Source organism: Gorilla gorilla, chromosome 12 (genome assembly GCF_029281585.2).
Source record: "Gorilla gorilla gorilla isolate KB3781 chromosome 12, NHGRI_mGorGor1-v2.1_pri, whole genome shotgun sequence".
NCBI lineage: Eukaryota > Metazoa > Chordata > Mammalia > Primates > Hominidae > Gorilla > Gorilla gorilla.
This window is the reverse complement of record NC_073236.2, coordinates 126,910,284-126,929,819: the sequence shown is the minus strand read 5'-3', so window position 1 is coordinate 126,929,819 and position 19,536 is coordinate 126,910,284. Positions and strand designations below refer to the sequence as shown.

The 19,536-nt window shown below is 36.9% G+C and overlaps 1 long non-coding RNA gene across 1 annotated transcript in view; it reads right to left on the bottom strand.

Moving 5' to 3' along the window:
* Positions 1-19,304, bottom strand: part of LOC109025663 (uncharacterized) — a 226,554-nt gene extending 207,250 nt beyond the window's left edge. Inside the window, exons 1-3 of the long non-coding RNA XR_008677186.2 lie at positions 19,182-19,304; positions 14,732-16,259; positions 13,896-14,049 (exon numbers count right to left, since the gene is read on the bottom strand). This is a non-coding gene — a long non-coding RNA (uncharacterized lncRNA). The remainder of the gene's footprint in view (positions 1-13,895; positions 14,050-14,731; positions 16,260-19,181) is intronic.
* Positions 19,305-19,536: the final 232 nt, after the last annotated feature.

Here is a 19,536-nt window from a genome sequence, read left to right as displayed (position 1 = left end):
CGAGCGAAGAGGAAAGAGCCCCTTACAGAACCATCAGATATCATGAGAAGAAATATCACGAGAACAGCAAGGGGGAAATCACTCCCATGATTCAATTACTCCACCTGGTCTCTCCCTTGACATGTAGGAATTATGGGGACTGTGAAGATTGTAATTCAAAATGAGATTTGGGTGGGGACACAAAGTCTAACCCTATCATTAACAGAAACAGAAAAATTCATAAGCAAACAGATAATTTAACTTTAGATGATACTTTGTCATTTGTGTCATCTTAAGTGTGGCTGCTCTTCTTCATGGGATAAGGGTTACCTTTTATTTCTCTGACTCTTGAAAAAAAGGAAAAGGCTTTATACCAGAAAGACTCCCTGAAATCATGCTGTTCCTTTATTTACAGTGGAAATGCCCAGTGTCCACAGTGCCCTAAAGAGAGCAGAGAAATTAGCTTTGATAGGAAATGACATTTGGAATATGAGATTTAATCCAACAGAATACAATTATCTCTTTGAACAGTGACCAATAAAAATCAATTCCATTGTGATAATATTTTTATTTGCTCTATTTTAGGGTTGTCCTTAATCACTTGCTCAGACAAAAACAAGTCTCCTGAAAAACTAAAGATTCAAACGGGTAGGTATGGCCTTCTGAAAATTACCAAGAAAATAAAATTTTACAAGCTATCTACACCACTAAGGACGAATTACATCTGTTAATGCCTGTTTAAAAATAGACTGTTTGAAACTGACTTTCTTTTTACGAAATAGTCATTGAAAGTCAAGAGAGATATAGTTTTACCAGTTAAGATTTTGAAATAAAAATGGTGACACATGAAAAATGGATTAAGGAGTTTAAAGAGTTTATGTGGCAAAAATGCAAATATTTAAATTTAAGAAAATTAAGATGAGGAGAAGACATTGTGATCAAGTAGTGTAGGAAATAAGAAATTAAGTCTATAGCTGGATACTAGATTTAAAGCAATGTTAAATAAATACAAACCTCACTAATTTGTCTATGATATTAAAAAAAGGAATTATCTTTAATTTCAGTAGAAATAACATACCAATATAAATTACAGATAGTCTAATAAGATAAAAGGAAGAAATCTGATACTCAGTGCTGGAGTAATTCCCTATTATATGGCATGGAATAAAGTAATAAAGTATCACAGACAACACATTTTTTATCCCAAAATTCAGTTTCCAGTACTTGAAAAGACTTGGAGACAATATCCTTTAATAGGCAGAAGATGATAACAATGGCTTGGAAAAAAGAAAATATAATACACGAGGCTGCAGAGAAGTCATGAATAAAACCCTCATGGGGAGTATCATAATCAAGTTGAACACAAATGGAAATTCAGATACAAAAGAAAATCTTTATAGTATTTTTTTATGTATATTCCTTATCATTGTGCCTTCTAAGTCCATCAAAAGAAATTTCAAATCTCTCTCATATTTGTGCTGTAAGAGCTAAAAATTCAAATTGATGAAGGTATATTACGTTGGTAACTTAAATGTCATAAGCAGCATCTCCGTGAGTGATATGATACTCCAAAATGGTCAATAACTTCATGAGTATCCAGCGACAACTAAATAAAAATTTTTTCTAATACACATAGTTTAGTTTCTGAAGAATAGAATGTGTATTATAATTTTACAAAACACATTTTGTATTTATATCTAAAAAATGAATTAGGTCCTAGGCTATATACTTATAAATACATATTTCACTTACATTACTGCCTAGCAGGATATCTTTGATATTTGACCTTTGTTCACTAAGTGAAATCCAAAAGCTCTCCTTTTCGCATTGTTTCAGGAAAATGTATTTCAAGAAAATAATCAGAATCAGAATTTTAATAATTACTTTTTCAATAATAATCTTTAGTACTGCATAAATAAAAATAAGTAAGATTGTTATTCCTAACTCCTTAAAATAATACAGAATTTTGCTTTTTTTTTAAGACGGAGTCTCGCTCTGTCACCCAGGTTCAGTGGCGCGATCTCAGCTCACTGCAAGCTCCGCCTCCCAGGTTCACGCCATTCTCCTGCCTCAGCCTCCCGAGTAGCTGGGACTACAGGCGCCCATCACCACGCCCGGCTAATTTTTTTTGTATTCTTAGTAGAGACGGGGTTTCCCCGTGTTAGCCAGGATGGTCTTGATCTCCTGACCTCGTGATCAGCCCGCCTTGGCCTCTCAAAGTGTTGGGATTACAGGCATGAGCCACCACGCCCGGCCAGAATTTTGCTTTTTTTTAAGTAAACTTTAGGAATAAAACTAATAACCACACTGATGATTTATTACAGAAATAGATACAGTTTATAAACTAACATTATTTTACTTAAAAATTATTATTATTATTATTTAGAGACAAGGTCTCTCTCTGTTATCTAGGCTGGAGTGCAGGGCTGTGTTCATTGCTCACTGCAGCCTTAGACTTGGGCTCAAGACAGTCTACTTCCTCAGCCTTGTCAGTAGCTAGGAATATAAGCACATGTCACCATGTTCTGCTAATGTGTTTATTTTTTTGTAGAGATGAGGTCTCACTATGTTGCCCAGGCTGCTCTCAAACTCCTGGCCTCAAGTGATCCTCTTGCCTTGGCCTCCCAAAGTGCAGGATTATAGGCACAAACCACTGTATGTGGCCATGATTTTTTTTAATTGACAAATAAAAATTATTGAATATATTTATGGTGCATAACATGATGTTTTGAAATATGTATACATTGTAGAATGTCTAATTCAACCTGATTAACTTGGTATACTTGCATTATCTCCCATACTTATCATTTTTGTGTGTTGAGAACACTTAAAATCTACTCTCAGCAGTTCTCAAGTATACAATAAATTAACTATAGTTACCATGTTGAACTTTTCCCTCCTAACTGGAACTTTATAATACTCATGAGCCTGGTTTTTTGTTTCTCTTCCCTTTGTTGCAATGTCACACTTGCTTTTGGTTAGAGGATACAAATGTCTTCTCATCACTGTGACAAGGGGAATTAAAAAAAAATTCAGAAAACACTCCATTTATTATTATTTTTTAATCCTCTAGGGGGCAGAAATACTCAAAGGAGAACTGTTCAGCAGAATCACATCGAATGAAATCATAATTCTCATGGCTTCTATTAACATGTAAATAAATAATTCTTAAATCTAGAGCTCCAGCTCACATTATATTGCTGGACTTGTGACTCATAAATCTTATTAAATACAGGTATGTGTTATTTCATTTCACTCCACCTTATTGCAATTCACAGATATTGTGTGTTTTACAGATTTAAGGTTTGCGGCAACCCTGTGTTGAGTAAGTCTATTGGAATCATTTTTCAAAGAGCATGTGCTCACTGTATGTCCTCTTTGTACATTTGGATAATTCCCTCAATATTTCAGACTTTATTATTATTAATATCTCCTGTGATCTGTAATAAATGATCTTTGATATTACTATTATAATTGTTTTTGGGCACCAGGAAGCATGTCCATATAAGATATCAAATATAATTAATAAACATTGTATGTGTTCTGACTGCTCCATTGACCAGCTGTTTCCCATCTCTCTCCCTCTCCTCTGGCCTCCCTATTCCCTGAGACACAACAATATTGATATTAGGCCAATTAGTAACCCTGCAATGGCCTTTAAATGTTTAAGTGAAAGGAAGAGCCAAAAATCTCTCACTTTAAATCAAAAGCTAGAAATGATTAAGCTTGGTGAGGTAGGCATGTTAAATGCTGAAATAAGTCAAAAGCTAGGCCTCTTGTGCCAAACCATTAGCCAAGTTGTGAATGCATAGGAAAAGTTTTTGAAGGAAAATAAAAGTGTTACCTACACAAATGAAAAGAAAGCCAAAAAGGCTGTTGCCTTATTGCTGATAGGACAAACGTTTTAGTGGTCTGGATGGAATATCAAAGCAGCCACAACATTCCATTAAGTCAAAGCCTAATCCACAGCAAGACCTTAATTATTTTCAATTCCATGAAGGCTGAGAGAGGTGAAGCAGCTGCAGAAGACAGGTTGGAAGCTAGCAGAAGTTGGTTCATGATGTTTAAGGAAAGAAATCATCTTCATAACATAAGAGTGCAAGGTGAAGTAGCAAGTGCTAATGTAGAAGCTGCAGCAAGTTATCCAGAAGATCTAGCTAAGATCATTGATGAAGGTGGCTACACTAAACAACAGATTGTCGGTGTAGACGAAACAGCCTTCTGTTGTATAAATATGCCATCTAGGACTTTCATAGCCAGAGAGGAAATGTCAGTGCCTGGCTTCAGAGTCCCAAAGGACAGGCTGACTCTCTTGTTAGTAGCTAATGTAGCTGATGACTTTAAGTTGAAGGCAGTGCTCATTTACCATACAAAAATTTCTATCGCCCTTAAGAATTATGCTAACTCTCTTCCGCCTGTGCTCTATAAATAGAACAACAAAGTCTGGATGACAGCACGTTTGTTTACAACATGATTTGCTCAATATTTTAAGACCACTGTTGAGACCTATTACTAAAAAAATTTCAAAAATATTCCTGCTCATTTACAAAGCACCCAGTCACCCAAGAACTCTGATGGAGATGGATAAGGAGACGAATATTGTTTTCATGCCTGTTAACACAACATCCATTCTGTAGCCCATAGATTAACAAGACATTTCAACTTTCAAGTCTTATTATTTAGGAAATACATTCATAGTGCTTTAGCTCCAATAGATAGTGTTTTCTGTAAAGAATATGGGAAAAGTAAATTGAAAACCTTCTGGAAAGGATTCACCATTCTAGAAGCCATTAGGAACATTTGTGATTAACGGGGATGACGGGGGTCAAAATATCAATATTAACAGGAGTTCGGGAGAAGTTTATTTCAAACCTCATGGACGACTTTGAGGTGTTCAAGTTTGCACTGGAGGAAGTCACTGCAGATGTATAAATAGCAAGAAAACTAGAATTTGAAGTGGAGCCTGAAGATTTCACTGAACTGCTGCAATTTCCTGAGGAAACATAAATAGATGAAGGAGTTTCTTTTTATAGATGAGCAAAGAAAGTGGTTTCTTGAGGTAAAATCTACTCCTGGTGAAGATGCTGTGAAAATTATGAAATGACAAGAAAGGATTTATACTATTACATAAACTTAGTAGGTCCAGCAATGGCAGGTTTAGAGAGGCTTTATTCTACTTTTGAAAGAAATTTTACCATGGATACAATGCCGTTAGACAAAACTGCATATTACATAGAAATCTTTCATGAAAAGAAGAGTCAATTGATGCAGCAAACTTCACTGTTTTATTTTAAGCATTTGCCACAGCCGCCCTGACCTTCAACAACCATCATCCTAAAAAGTCAGCAGCCATTAACATCAAGGCAAGACCCTCCACCAGCAACAAGACTACCACTGTCTGAAAGCTCAGATGATTGCAGGCATTTTTAGCAATAAAGTATTTTTAAATTAAGATATGTGAATTATTTTCAGACATAATGCTATTGCACACAGAAGAGTACAGTATAGCATAAGCATAAATTCTATATATATGGGGAAACCAAAACAGAAATTTCTGTGACTTGCTTGATTGCAATCATCACTTTATATCACCACAATTTTGAGGTATGGCTATATATGTCTATTTATTTCTAATCTATCTATTTATAAGTTCAATTAGGACCTCATATTCATTGTCTCAAACAAAATATTTTCTTCATTTTGGCTAAAGTTTTGAGTGACCTGCTTCTCCTCTTTTGTTTCATACTTCAAAAAATGCCATCACCTTCCATCCAGTTCCCCAAACCAGCTCCCAATAAATTTTATTTGATTTAACCCTCTTTCTTGTTTTAATTTTCCTTAACTTTGTTGAGGTATAATTGACAAATAAAAAGTGTACCTATTTAAGGTGTACAATGTGATGTTTTGATATATGTACACGTCGTGAAATAATCACCACAATCAAGCTAATTAGCATAACCAGAATCTCACACAGTTACATTTTGGTGATGAGAACACTTAGGATTTACCCACATAGGAAATTTCAAGTGTACAATACGATATTGTTAGCTATAGTCACCATGCTGTAAGCAGAGTAGATGTCTATTTCTTGCTCTTTACATTTGATCAAGTCACTCAGTTTTATCAGTGTCATTTGAATGTATGTTAACTAAATCTCTATCAAAACACCTCATTTCCCCCATTCACTTTTCCACTATTAAAGTTCAGGCTATTATTATTAATTTGAACCTTGGTCACTTTTAAAACCTCCAGGGTTATCACCATTCCTTCAGTTTTGTCCCTGCTGTCCCCACACAAACTGATTTTTTTCTTGTGGCCAGAATAATGCTTTTTCTAAACACAAATGTACTGTTTAACTGTACCCCTCTTTTTTAGTAAAACATTGGTATCCAAATGCCTTTCAGATCAATTATATAACATGTACTCTATTCAGAGCTCTTGCACACACTGGTTGTTACCTTTCTATATGCATGCTCCTCATTTTTATTCCATTTTTTCCATGTTTCAACCAATCTGAACTTCTTTCAGTTCATCAGTTACGGCATGGTGTCTCAGTTCGAGTTTATCCAAAAGCAGACCTTGAGACAATGATTTACTTACATGTTGTCTTGGTCCATCCGGTGTCTTAAAACAAATTACCATGAACTGTTTAGCTTATAACCAACAGAACTTTACTTGTCACAGTTCTGGGAGCTGGGAAGTCCAACATCAATACACCAGCAGATTTGTTGTCTGGTGATGGCCCATTTTATGGTAAAAAAAAACAGCAACTTCTCACTGTGTCCTCACATGGTAGATAGAATGGACAAGCGAGCTATCTGAAGCCTCTTTTATAAGGGCATTAATCTCACTTAAGGGGACTGATTATTTGCCCAAATCTTCACCTTCTAATACCATGATCTTGGGGTTTGAGGTTTCAGTATATAAATTTTGGGGGACAAAAACATTCATACCATCACACATACATTTTAATAGGGAGTTGATGTCAGAAATCACCAGTGAGGTAATAGGAAAATGAGACAAAGATGGAAAGCAGTCAGTAATGGATGGATTAGTGAACATGTTACCGCTGTTGGTTTTGAAAGCTTAACCTAACTGTGGAGCTCTGGGGTCCAGTGTAGAACACATGCATTTGAGTTGTCCAGTCTCAGAGGCAAGAGAGCCAGGATATCCATACACTAAATCCTGGGAGGGGGATTAGTTTCTTGGTATTTCCAGCCATTTGCACACAGGCGGAACAGATTCCAGCAACCAGAGATAGTCTCCAGGCAGAAAGATACAGGCTTAGATGCTTGAAAAAGTGTTTCAGGCTGTGGCAATTATAAGGACTTAGGGGATATTGATGGAGGATTCACATAGTCAGCTACGTAACATTTTCATGCCTCTGTGTCTTCCTAAGGCTATCCCATTTGCTTGGGTGCTATCTTGCCCATGCCTTCGATACCCAACTAATTTCTTCTCATTCTTCCTTTGTTAGTTTGAACATAAATTATTCTTTATGCTTTCTTTGGCCTCCCAAATCTGTGCTAGTCACCTCTTCTGGAAAAAAAAAGGTATATACCCTTTTTTCCACTATCTTAGTTAGAATTTATTACACGAACAGGTTAGTGAAGAGAATGTGATAAGTAGATACACATAAACATATTGTCATAGAGTTATTGGAAGTAGATGGGTTGTTCATGATTAGAAATATCCAAGAAAGCTCACTGGGAGGCACAATATTTAAATTGATCCTTGGGAATAAAAAGAAATAAACTTTTAACAAAGACACTGAGGTAGTTCAGGCTTATTGGTGAAATGGTAGACATAACAGTATGACTGGGATACAGATGTCATAACAAAATGTAGAGGGAGACCCAATTCCTAACACCAGCATGATAATGTGAGCCTACAAGCCAGGTCAGATTTGGGCCATGTAAATATTTGATGAGAGAAATTGATAAGTATAACAGCAAAACAATGACAAAGTCACATACATGCATACACAGCAAAGAGACTATGTATCTTAATTGTCCTAAACATACTAAGGAAATTGTAGGTGCAGAATTGACCTTTTTAGTTTATATGACTGCTTATTATTCTTCATCAGGCAAACTGCTGTGGTGTCCAAAGACTTAAAAGTGAAATGACTTTAAAGAGCAAAAAGGTTTTGTTCTATACAAATGCATTGCAAATCACTTATTGTAGATCTATATTAGCTCAACTGTTTTAGGCTTTCAGGAATCATAAAACATTAACACATAAAGATCTTATGGTCTCTGATTTATAAAATATATTTCATCATATACTTCTACACTGAATGTTTAGTTATATTTATTATGAAAAGATACGACTTTTTTGTGTAATTAAAATCATTGTATGTGTATAGTAGAAATGTAATTATAACAATTATATTACATAAAGGGAAATATTATAAAAACAGACAATTAGGTATTTTGTTCCAACAAATTAAATTTCACAACTATATGTGATACATAATTACCAGTTACTCTTAAAAGCTTTTATTGACAGTGTGTGTCTCAAAATAGAATGCAGCCTAAAACTCTAGCCTAGATTGAAGTGTGGTTGTTTTAAGACTTAGAGAGGAAAGAACCAATAATAATGTTGACCTCTTGCCATGTAGTAGAATTAAGTAGAACACATGTGAGTCTCAGGGTGTACCTCAGAGCTGAGAGAAATACAGGTTCATAAACACATGTGGGAAAGAAGTACTTCAGCAGAAGGCTGGATGGTGTCTGGGCAGTCAGGTGGATTCAGAGGATGGCTGGGCTTCCCTGGAAATTATCAGCATTTTCTTTGTAAGGGAGCTTGAAATTCTGGGTTTTATACTTAAGCTTACTGAGAAATAAGTCCCTGAAGATACATATTCAGAAAAAAATCAAGGAAGTAAAACTCACCTTCTACATTTGCTTTACTTTTAATGTAGAATCTGCAGATTATTATTGGATTCTTTTATTATTATTTTATTTGTTTATAATATTTGGTCTGAGATTATTAATTGATTTATTTTTATGAATTTATTTATTTATAATAGTCTTGATTTTTCCAAGAAATATATAAAACAACTTAAATTATTAAGGCATATGAAAATTGGAAATAAGCAAGTTGTAGAAAGGGAAATTCAGAGGAAATTTAACCAAAATAACTTCTCTAGAAGATCAGAAGTTGTTACTATAACCAAAGAGCGCTTTTAATCTTTGTGCCCAGGAAGCTAAATCAGAAAAAGAACATTCAAAGCTGTGTGATCTTCAGCAATTTAGTCAAAGTCTTTAAGAACCATTTTTTTAAGTATGAAAATGGAGTTCATAAAACATCCGTACCACATCTGGTAGTTGTGAGGATAAAATGAGAGAATGTGTGAGTCTTGGCACGTTACATGGGAAATGCCAAAAGCTCAAATATTAGCCTATTTCTTCCTCCTTCTACTCTTTTTCCTTCCCTACTTCTTCTTGCTAATCCTCCTCTGCCTCTTTTTAGCCCATCTTCTTTTTCCTCTTCCCAACTTATTTTATTATTAAGAAAATTTAGTTTTCCTTGGGAGGCCGAAGTGGGCGGATCACGTGGTCAAGAGATCGAGACCATCCTGGCCAACATGGTGAAACCCCCCATCTCTACTAAAAATACAAAAATTAGCCGGGGGTGGTGGCACGCAACTGTAGTCCCAGCTACTGGGGAGACTGAGGCAGGAGAATCACTTGAACTCAGGAAGTGGAGGTTGCAGTGAGCTGAGATCGTGCCACCGCACTCCAGCCTGGCGACAGAGCAAGACTCCATCTCAATAATAATAATAATAATAATAATAATAATAATAATAATTTTCCAGCAAGAAATGAAAAAAAATATTCATTGAGGAAATATTTTAAATCAATTACTATCTAGACACTAGAGATACACCAATAGTAAGGTCTCTATTTTTATGGAGTTTATATTCTTCCTTACAACAAAAGTCATAATATTGTTTACAAAGGCTTTGTGAGGAATACATAAGTTAATGGATGTGCAGGGAACAGCACAATACCTGACTGTTGTTATCATTATTAATAACATAAACCTTATCATTATTATCAATATTATACTAGCATTAGTAATTGTAATAATAATAGTTGTAGTTATAGTTGAAGTGATCTCAGTTGTCATTATATTCATTGTAATAGTCATTGTCATCATTGTAGTGGTCTTTCTAATTTCAACGACATGAATATTATACCAGTGTACATTTCAGGAATGACTAAAGAGTTAATTGTAGACAAACTATTTCACACAACTCAGATAATGCTTAGACAGTAACTAACTAATGGAAAATTCCAAGTACTAAGCCACTGCCATATGATACTCTAGAGTTTTTACAAGTGGGCAACATTCGTGATCTAAATTCTGAAGACTTCCAACAAGAAGGCATATTGGTCACCAGAATGTGCGTGTGTGTTTGTGTGCATGTGTGTGTGCATGTGTGTGTGTTTCCTTGACTTTGTATAACCAAGGAAAAGGCAGCTTCCTTTACTCCTTGAAAACAGTGATAAGAAGTTGTTCTACATGTGTTATTCCAATAACAGCTTATTTCTGATTATAATTATTTCTCTCTTTTACTGATGGCAAATTTATTTCCCACATAATGTTGATTCTCAATTTCCTTTTGTACATGATTCCCCCAAATTTAGCTGAGACTGGTTTCTTTGGAAATATTAGTGTCACCAGTTCCCCATGCTCTGTCAAAATGAAACAAAAACAAATAAAAATGACTACTGAACAAATATTCAATGTACTATATATGATATACATGTTATATATCCATTCCCATGATCCAAATGCCTCCCACCAGGCCCCACCTCCAGCACTGGGGATTATAATTCAGCTTAAGATTTGGATGGGGACAAATATTCAAACTATATCAACCTCTGTTCCAGATTTTCTTCAAGGCAATTCTATGTCCTTATAAACACAAAGTCCTTTGTTAGACATAACTCTCATTTCTTTGCTTTTCGACCTCTTCCTATTCTTCTTCCAAACTTAATGCTGGCCACCTCAATGCTATCTGAAATGAGAGTTGGGAAGGCCATTGTGTGCATTAAAGGCTGCCTCCGATTGGAGTTATTTAGTTCAACTGCAAAGACTTACTGGACTCCAGTCACTAAAAATCTCTTTCAATCTTATGTGTTGCTATTTGGAGTCTGGTAGCAGCCTGCATTTTCAATGCTGTAGGACTCTGGACCTTTGGATTTTTTCCAGTTGTCTTGGATATCTACTTAAAAGTCAGGCAATACTTGCCTGAACTCCCCTTTTTTTGTAATACTGTGCCAAATAAAGTCAATAGAATTTGACAGTCAGTCACCGTGACTTTTTCCAACTACTTTCCCTGGGAGTTACAGAAATCAAGTAGTCTAAATTAAAGCAATTACTTACCAATGTTTGTCATGGCAAAACAAATATTTCCAGTGTTCTTGCCTAATATATATATGTGTGTGTGTGTGTGTGTGTGTGTGTGTGTACACACATACATACATATATATCTATACACATACATACATACATATCTATACACATACATATATATATATCTGAGGCAGCCTTTAAACATATAAATAAATATATACGTGTATATATATGTTTGGCCAGAAGACTGCAGATATATATATATATATATACACACACACACACACACACAATTGCCACCCACAAACCAATCACTAAGCCAAGGCCAAGGTGTCTATCTGTATAACAGTTGAGGGTAACAATATGCTGCTGAAACAAATAAACCCCCAAACCTCAGTAGCTTAACATGATCAGTTTATTTTTCAGCCACCTAAAGTCCAATAAGTGATGGCTTTCTAATAGTAAACTAAAGACCTACCTAGGTATCTATTATTTATGTTTTCTACCATTCCCCAGTATAATAAAGTCCCATGAATCAGCCTATGGGCAAAGGAGAGAGACTAGGGGTCTGTTTGTAGAAAGCTTTTATAACGCAGGCCTACAGGTTGTCCACATTACTTTTATCTACATTTTCATTGGTTAAATAAGTTACATGTGGTCATATGTAATTTCAAGGGAGGCTGGGAAATATCTGGTAGTGGCTTTTGGAACAAGAGGAAACATGTTTGTGGGACACCTAGGCGACCTCTACCACATTTGTCAAAAAACAAACTAAAATGCTTAGTCTATTGAAGAAAAATAATTAGAACTTTTCAGGAAGTCTTTTAGTCTGACACAGCTCATTATTCTCCTCTGTGCCTGTCTAATCTCTCCTCTTAGAAAGAAACATACTGGATGAAATTCAGCTGGGAAGCTTTGGGGCCTTGCCTGTCACGGTGGTGAGGAAATTCATGCAAAGGCTGAAGACTGCAGGACTCAGGGTGTTTTAAAACTATTACAAGAATTTTTAAAAATTAAAATTGGCTGGGTGAAGTGGTTCACACCTTTAATCACAGCACTTTGGGAGGCCGAGGCGGGCAGATCACGAGATCAGGAGTTGGAGGCCAACCTGGCCCCAACATAGTAAAACCCTGTCTTTACTAAAAATACAAAAAAAAAAAAAAAAAATTAGCCGGGCACGGCGGCAGGTGCCTGTAATCCCAGCTACTCAGGAGGCTGAGGCGAGAGAATCGCCTGAACCTGGGAAGTGGAGATCTCACCACTGCACTCCAGCCAGAAGCCAGAGCTGGAGCTTTTTTAAAAAAGAAAAGAAAAGAAAAGAAAATCATGTTGCTTACCCTATCGAGAGATTAATCAAAAGTGGCTGGAAAGAGATATAAAAATAAATTTCAAAAGTCAGATTCTGAAGATATTTAAGATCAAAACAAGATGGTTAGGATGGAAGGAAAAGCAACGCTGGAAAGAGTGGCTGAGATATTTCCATGAAGTGAAAGTGTGTTTTCCTCAGAATTCTCTAGTTTCTGCCGGGGGTAGGAAAAGAGTTAATGAGAGCTCTGAGATGACCAGGATAACACCAACAGAAAGTGACAGAGTTTTCTGCTTTTTTTATAAACATGAAATAAATCCTCAAAATCTAAAAGGAGAAAATGTCCTCAAGTACTAACATTGCTTTTGCTGTCACATTTGTCCTGGCTTTGCAGAGGTTAAAAAGATTATTGCATAGCAGCTTCCAAGCATGGAAAAAGGAGGTAATCAAATTGGACCACAGCCCAGGGAAACTGTGAGGTCTTACTGAGCACTGCGTGCCAGTGGAAAGAAGCATTTTGAAAGGTAAACTGGTGGGGGCGATGGGGTTCAGATATTCTCTGAGACCAGGAATGTCACTGCTCTGCCCAGGAAGCTGCTTTAGGCACAGTGCTCCTGCCTGACTCGGGAAGACTGCTCTCCTGGCCTCCTGGAAGTCATATGGGAAACAGGTACGCCTCCTCATGTTGCATCTTTATTCTAAGCTCACCAGCCTTCCGTACAAGATTTCAGAAATCCAGGCAGAGCAGAGTCCCTCCCTGAACATGGGCCATGAAACAGCATAAGGAGTGGAAAGAGACTGTGATGGGAATCACAGGACCTTAACTGAAGTCCATGACAATCAGGTCTGGCCAGTGGCCAGTCGCTTGACCATACTGAGCTTCAGCTGTTCTGTCACTGAAATGGTTACAGGGGATTCCTCAACAGCAGGGATAGTGTTCTATCCCATGTGTCTTCATGCACAGTGTAAGTGCTTCGTAAAAGTCGATAGAATAAACAAAAAGAAAACAAAGCAAGTACATGACCATATACAACACATTTTCATCGATGCTTAAATTACAATGAAATTATTTATAAAAACTTTTAATAAAATTATCACATTCACATTCTTACTATAAGTCAGTAACTGATTAAACTTGTTCCTGAACAAGGCAGATTCCATGTAGGAAATATCTGTCTACTCGACTACTTATTCTTATGTAAGCCTTGTCTTCCCGTAGAATTACTTAAATCAGACTCACCAGCTCTAGCTGTGTGGCAGGAAACAGGTGCAAGCACTCTGAGTTGGATTCAGATCATCTAGGAATTGGAGCTTCTAGCTGAAGAGTAAATCTGTGTGCATGCTCTTGACACATTCTTCCCCATCTGACAAGTTTTCCTGTCTTCTTCGGTGAACTTTGAGACAGACAACCAGTGATGGAGGAAGAGGAAGTGTGACAGGTTCCACCTCCCCTTATAATCTATAGCATATCAGGTTCACAGCCATATCACCCAACAACCTGTATAACTAAAATAACACATAGGCTCTGCTCCCAAATATTGGTGAGATAAATATACACACATGAATAAAAATATATATTAATTAGTAAAGAAATGCCAGGCAAAAGACAATGATGGCCTACAAATGTTTGGGACAAAATGTATGTGCTGTGTGTTTAGAGGCAGAGGAGAGTAGAAGACTGGGTTGTCAATAAATGCTTCTGAGATGCTTCAGACTTACTACAGGTATCGACTGATGCTTTGTGTTGGGAAAAATAATACTTGAAAATAATTCTGGGGGCCTTGAGCAGGTGAAAAAGCATAAATGAATGTATAGCACATGCAGGGTGTGGTTGGTCACCAGGTGAGAAATTACATAAGGAGAAGAGTTGTTGATGAGAAAGAGCAGATCAGGTGGGATCAGAATGTCATGTTTTTGTCAGTAATAGGTAGATAGTGATTGATGGCTTTTCAGCAGAGACATAGTATGATCACATTAATGTTTTAGAAAAATTCTTTCAGTTACAGTGCTAGGAAAAGGATTGCACAGGGAAAGAATAGAAGTAGGAAATGAATATAGTTGTGGTATGTAACCTACCTAAGCTCTGGAATTTATTCTTGGACCAAAACATCCTTGGGATCCAAATGGCCAGGTCAGGAAACATGGTTAAAACATCCTTGTTCATGTTATGAAACAGCTGCTCAGCAATCCCAATGATGGACCAGAGTCATTGCTGGAAGGAGCCTCAGTGGTGATGTTTAGGAAAATTCTTTGCAAACGGTCTGTTTAGCAGTGACAAGGGGCATGATACCGTGAACAAGGATGGCTGTTTGCGAAGTTGTCTAAAAAGGTGACTTTCAGGGTCTGGGAAAAGTTCCTCTAACTCCGGAGTGAATCAGCTGGGTCATATGGTCATCTGCCAGACCAAGCTGGTCTACTGTTGACACAGATAGGTGCACTCAGTGCTGACTAGAATATATGTGTTTTGCTGTAGTCCTTTGGTGGGTATATAAACACAGCTTGTGCCTGCCTCTTCCTTTGCTATTTCTCATACATGGTTTTGGCTCCAGGTATCTTTTGAATGAATAAACTGGGTCAAGTGAAGGGTACATTGCTGCAATCTGTTAAAGAAAAGCAAATCCTAGTGCCAAGATCAGAAGAAAGTTCTCCTGGGGAGTGAGCCAATGTCACTGTCTTTGCTTGGAGAAATGTGGCCAATAATTATATCCAAGCTGTAAAATAGAACTTTTTTCCTTCCTCCAGCTGGCAGAGGGATTTGGACCACATCTGTTAAATATTTATCAGTAGCAGATACTAGTTTATCTTAGTTTTATTTTCTTGCAGAGATCACCAGGATTTTTATCTCATTAAGCTAGATGGTATCAGTGAGACCTCATTTCTTTTACGGAGACTGGTGTGAGTTGTAGACAGGAGCTAAAGAAAGACTAACCCCCGAGCAGATGCAATTGTGCATATAGCGAGGATACTACCACTTACTTGCTATTTCAACATTAATATTTTTCCTTAAGCCTCTGGGGTTTGAACTGAATATTGGTAGTTTTCTCCTAAGATTTTGAGAAGGTGACTTAAATGGAAAACTTCCTGGAATAATTTATGCTTTATGATATAAGGTCATGGTATTTGTAACTCTTTATAGTCATTGCTTTTGGTGAGAGAAATGTAGTAGTGAGCCAAGCGCAATGAGTTCAACATCATGCCTGAATTGTCTGATTTTGTTATAAATTAAACATAACCGGTATGGCTCCACGCTTGATTATTTAAAACCACCATACTTATCTAACTGATTACGCTTCAAAAACTCCACCTACTTGATTTCTGGCAAGAACATCACATGCAAAAGGAACAACATTTTTCCAATCTGTCCATCTAAATGATTCATCACATTAACTTTCATTGCTGCCAAGCTTTTCCCCAACTGGGAGAATTTACTAACATGGATATGCTGAGGCATGATGGCAAAGGAAAGACCACTGTACCAGAAAGTAGAAAGGCAAAATTCTTGTTGCAGTCCTGTTAAACTCAGCCAGGCGTCTCTTCTGAGCCTCAGTTTCTCTTCTCTATACAAGTAGGACAGTCACATGTGCTCCGAAGACTCCACCAGGCTCTTAGGAAGAAAAAATACATTGATGACAAACATGATGATATTGAAAACTACACTGACATTTGATAAGCACTTACTTCTTATTGCTATTGTGCTATAAACTGCAAACATTGATAATTTAAAGCTCTTAAGAAATGTATGAGGAAGGCAGCAGAAGGACTTGATCTAGTTCCCATATATGGAAAGGAGCTGCCAATTCCAGGGCTTTGATGAACACAGCTACTGTAACATGTGAACGGTTTTATAAACTCTACATACATAGAACAGTATAATTACACAGTTAGAAACCTAAACAACCTTATATATTATTTTGTTAGATACATGTTTGATAGCAATGCAATTAAATGTTGAGTGTCTATGCAATCCAAGTCCTTAATGAATCAATAACATGTCCAGAAAGGGTTGGGTTCAGGGAGGTAGCATCTAAGTACAGATTTTTTTTCTAAGCAAGGTGCAACAATTTGTTCAAGAATATTGGAAATCGCAATTTGATTCTACTTGTGTGAATAAATACAAAGGCATGTGGAGGAATTTAAACTGCAGAACCTCTAGTTATTATAATATATGCCCCAGACAACTCTATATTTCATCTGTAAAAATGGCAGCAATGATTCTTATTCTGCTGTATTGTTATGAAGGCCAGCACTTAAGAAAATGAAGTTAGGTACAACAAGGTTGAAATTTCCGTCATACACATGTGGAAACAGAACCAGAGAAGTTGCTTAGGGACACAAAGTCAGTGGTAAAGCTGGGGTGCTAGTGCAGGTCTCCCCATAATTGATTTCCATGGCGATCAAGTCAGTTCAATCCAACAAACATTTATTTTGCCATTCTATGACTAGCACAGAACTTATTTCTGGGTTTAAAATAGTGAATGAGACCAAGCTGGACACAGACATTAAGCAAGTTAAAAACAAATTGCAGTTCGATGGGGGTGAAGAGGACTGAGAAGTTTTTAAACACTTTGACAACCATATCTCACATGTAAGGTATGAATAATAATAATGATAACAAAAACATCCAATTCACAGTGTTTGGGAGAAAGATCAGAAAGATAAAGTGCAAAAGAAATCAGGAATTTCAAAGTCATTTCACCAGTTTTTAAATAGAGAATGTCCATTTCACCAGTTTTTAAATAGAGAATGACGTTCATTTTCCTAGAACTCAACATTTTCTTTAGTTGCATATTTGTTGCATATAATTATATTAAAAACCGAAGGGAAAAACACACACATTGCCTGTATAGTCACGTGGTGGGTTCTGAGTGGAACCAGCAGGAAAATGAAATTATGACTCTAATAGAAGAACTGAAAGATGGATGACCTGATATATTCAGGGGTTATCTCTAGCAAAGATGGGAATCTCATTTGGGTAGTAATTAATTATAGGTGCCTCAACATTTTCATTTGTTATGATTAACTTAGTTTAGGTGATCAATCTTGCTTGTCAGCTCCAATAGATAGGTAGAATTTCCAGTCTGAGATGGAAATTATTTTGATATTAATCAATCCTTACTTGTTCTGAGATGACAGTTTTCCCCTGTTACCAAGTCCTGAAGCTCAATTAGCAGCCTGGACATTTTATGTATTTTCTACATTGGCGAAAGGAAAACCATGTATTATTTCATAAGAGTTGAACCTGTTGCAGAGACTAAAGTCAGTGTCTCTCTTCTTTGGCTATGCAAAACCAAACCAAACCAAACAAACAATAACAACAACCACACACACACACACACACACACAAAACAAACAAGAAAAAACCCAACAACACAAAAACCAAACCAAAACAAAAAACTGCTATCATAGTCTCGGGCCTCCTCTTTACTGCTGGCATTTTCTTTCTTGCTCACGCCCTTCCAGAAACACTGGCTTCCTTGCCCTTCTCCAATACATCAGGCATATTCCTGTCTCCAGTTCTTTGCACTGGCCGTTTCTTCCTGCACATATCCTTTATAGCCGTGCAGCCTTTTCCCTTAAGTGCTTCCTGTCCTCCTTCCTGCCTCTGTTCCTCCTCCACAGCCCCGATCACTTTCCCGCATACTATGGTATTTTATTTTATTTATTTATTTTTTTGGTTTATTGTAGGTCTGCTGCTATCAGCATATAAGTTTGTGAATTCTGGGGCCTCTATCTTTTCTGTTCTCTGCTGAACCCCCAGAGCTGGAACAGTGCCTGCCATGTAAAAGGCACTTCCTACATAGCTTGTGAAAACATGAGTGAGTCTTCACAGTAACTATGCTTTAGCATGTCATTAAAAACAATTTCAGTGTTGTAAGAATTAAACCTCCTACGAACATTTCTGATATGCCGCATACCCATGACTTGCTAAAGACACAAATGAGCACTTAAATTTGACTTCCAAGAGATTGTTATTCAATTCTTGGAAGTTTCATTTTGTTAAATTTTATCGAAAATACTGGGTTGAATTAAAAATTCATAATATTCCTAAAGAAAAGAAAATCTTTGCATTTCTGTGTCAAATACTTACCCTTTTAAATCAGAATTTAAAAAATAAAGTCAGTTTACTCATCAATCAATTGCACATCTCTTAGAGAATCTAAAAAGGCATTTTGCTATGTCAAGACTTGAAGAATGGGACCACATCTGTGTGTTCGAGATGCTTATAGTCCAGCGGCCTTGGAGCACCATTGAGCGTGAAGGAGGTGGTTTGTAGCTGGGAAGTCTGGTCTTAAATACAGTTGCTGCTACAAACTCTGTGAATAGTATTAGCCGGGTAACCTTTCCTCTCTAAGCCTCAGTGTCTCTCCCTATTAAATAGAACTGGAGATAGTGATAGATAGAAGAACTCTAAGTTCCCTTACAGCAGCAAAATGCTAGATTTTAAATCAAGAGATAATAAAACAAAACACATAGCTGGCTTTCAATAAATACTTCTTGGCTTGAAAAAACGAAATTATTATCTCACTGTAGTGGGAACAGGCTCCTGCAGCTGGTGAAAGACAATCCTCCTTCTAGCTGCTGAAGTTGAGCAGGTCTGCTGTAACGAGGAACAGACAGCATCAAGATCATTTCCAGGACTATCCTGGATGGAAAATCTAGGCAGGAAGCAAACCCACCTAGTGCTGGAGGACAAACACACCCCGTTTTTGGGAGGAGACCTCAGAGGCGCTTTGTAATGTGGCTCTGGCGCCACCTGGTGATTATTCCTAGAATTTTTCCTGTAACTCCAAGGCTACCAGCGACAGACAAAAACACCCTGCAAAGGATTTATCAATGCATTAAAGCTGTATGTAGTTCAGGGAATGGGAGCAGAATAAAGA